Source organism: Bos taurus, chromosome 9 (genome assembly GCF_002263795.3).
Source record: "Bos taurus isolate L1 Dominette 01449 registration number 42190680 breed Hereford chromosome 9, ARS-UCD2.0, whole genome shotgun sequence".
Taxonomy (NCBI): Eukaryota; Metazoa; Chordata; class Mammalia; order Artiodactyla; family Bovidae; genus Bos; species Bos taurus.
Window position 1 is genome coordinate 11,932,880 of NC_037336.1, and position 2,822 is coordinate 11,935,701.

A 2,822-nucleotide genomic window follows, 5' to 3' on the forward strand; every position below is an offset into this window, starting at 1 on the left:
TTCTAACATAGAGGCAACTAGCTTCTCCCTGCAACAGTTACCAAGGGATGTACTTCCTCTTTCTCTCTCTCTCTCTAGTAAAGAGAAGTGAAGTGAAAATCACTCAGTCATGTCTGACTCTTTGCGACCCCGTGGACTATACAGTCCAAGGCATTCTCCAGGCCAGAGACTGGAGTGAGTAGCTATTTTCTTTTCCAGGGGATCTTTGCAACCCAGGTATCGAATCCAGGTCTCCCGCATTGCAGGAGGATTCCTTACTAGCTGAGCCACCAGAAAAGCTCCTAGTAAAGAGAAGAGCCTATATTTTGCTCGTTGGTTGGCCACTCCATTGCTAATATAAGCACACACCTGCTCTGGAGCAGTGCCTACAGCAGGTCACAGAAGTAGTCCAGGCCCCCTCGGCCCAGCCGTCAGATGGACACTTGACATCCAGCTCCCTGGCTGGCTCCAGGCACGCCAGCAGGAACTTCAGAGTCAGGTAGAGGACACCAAGCCTCCCACCACAGCTGTTCTTGTGCTCAAAGAAGTGTGCTCAGCAGTCTGGCTGCCCCACATGAGATGTAAATATCAAATATCATACAGGGAGAGAGAGCTGTCCCAGAGGGCAGAGGAACCAGGAAGTCAGCATCTGTGTTAATGATACAAACAGTAACAACAGCAGCCAATAACACTGCCAGCCCAGGTGCTATACGTGCCTCAAGTCTCTGCATCGTTCTACAACCCAATGAAGAAGATACTATTATTATTCCTACTTCTCTAAGGAAGCTGAAATTCCCATATTTAGTGAGAATAACATTTAAACTAATGCTGATTCTAAACCCATATTCTTGTTAATAAATCCAGTGGTCTTCAACTCTAGGTTAACCATCAAGTCAGCTGGGAAGCTATTTAAAATATCAATATCTGAGTCCCATTCCCCAGAGATTCAGATTAATTGTTTTGGGGTGAGACCCAGACATTAGTGTTAAAAAAAATTAAGTAAGTCCTTCTGAAGGTGACTGTGTTGTGAGCTGTGTCACTGGGCTATTCTGTTTCTCCTCCTGCCATTTCTATGGTAGAAATAACAGCCAGAAATTGATGCCAGCAGAGACAAAGCTAGCTTTCACCAAGCTCTCCCATCTAATTCACCTCGGAGAGTAGCAGTCTAGCCTCCACGCTTACCATCCAACTCAGGCTGCACCTGCCAAGATCATCAGTTAACTTCTACTGACACATCCACAATCATTTTAATGCTCATCTTCCTGCACTATTTGATTCTGTGATTAGAGTATCAAGCTTGAAACTATACCCCCTCCCTTTTTTGTAAAACATGCTAACTGTCCTGTGCTCCCAGTGGATTTTCTGCTGTGGCTCATACCTGCCATCTTGCTGTTTTCCAGGGTCCCTTCTTGACCCTCCACTTTTCTCATTCAGCACCTTTGCACCCTGTAGGGCTAGCTCACTCTGCCCAACATTATCAATTACCCGCCAAGGAAAACAAATTCTTCCTGCCTGTAGCCAGTCCCTCTCCTGGACCTCAGTTCCATGCACCAGCTGTATTCCAAATGTCTCCACCTGCTTCACTGTAGACCAGGATGCTGGACACGGGAAAGGGGGCCATTACAGCTCAGTAGCCTGGGGTCTGTTATACCATGAGGGGCCTACCATATGCCTTATGCAAGGTGGAGTGCACACTTACTCCTTAGCTCCTGAGGAGGAGGTAAACCCCTCATGCCTTCTCTTAGAGTCAGAGGACAATGTTCTGCTGATAGTGAAGGAAAACTTACCAAGAATATCATTTTATCAAACTGGTAAGGGAACAGAAACCAAGGGAAGTGTAACTGTTGGGTATTTGCCTATTTCCAGGTACTAGGACTCAAGCCAAAGGAGAAATTGTTCAGACTCACGGTTGATTTGCTATTACTCAGACTTCTGTACCCTGACTCTTTGTACTGCTAGCTAGAACAAGTATCATCAGGTTCTCATCTTTTTTTTTTCCACTTCAAATATTTAAGTAAAGAAATATAATTTATTTCCCAATGACTGCCTCAATAAAGACAAATTGTTAGTTTTATATCTCAGTGTTTGATAAAGTAATGTGTACTCATTTTACCCTGTAAGGTAATAATACTCTGAAAGAAATGACTTTATCACTGTTTATTTTAAAATTTTATAGCATTATTCTGAATAGTCATGATACTAGCACTGATAGTGATACTGTTATTTTCTCTAATGAAATGTTTTATAATTTATAATGCCTGTTATTATAGTGTCCATCTTAAATTTTTATTGCTAATACATAAGAACAGAAGAACATTATAGCATCCCATCCTTTATTTCATGAGTTATGAATGAGTAATAACTTAAAGACGCATACACTGAGCCTCTGGTTCAGTAATCAAAATCCAAATTTATATGAGTTACAAGCCTAGAGGTGCTTGTTCCATGTTGTGATAATTATCTGGATTGAGATTCCATTTCATTTATAATAAAGTGCAAGTGCTACAAAGACAAAAATGCAGTTAGGAGGTTTATACATGTAGTCACTGGATTGCTGAATATATAAAATATATTAAAATAATCTCTACAGTATTAAATCTTTAAAAAATTCTGCCATAATTTCTTTTTGCGTACAAGTTAATACGCATGCTGTGAATATTGGATGCAAAAGTTTTCCATGGATTCTTCCTTTTTGCTTCTTAAGTTTAATGTTAAAAAACATCATTTTCTCTGTGCTCCATATAAGACTTGCTGAAACTTGTCCATGAACACAGAGATCTTCAGGATATTACTATTTTTCATTTCTTGCTTCAACTATATCTCTAAACAAAAATCTTTAGATA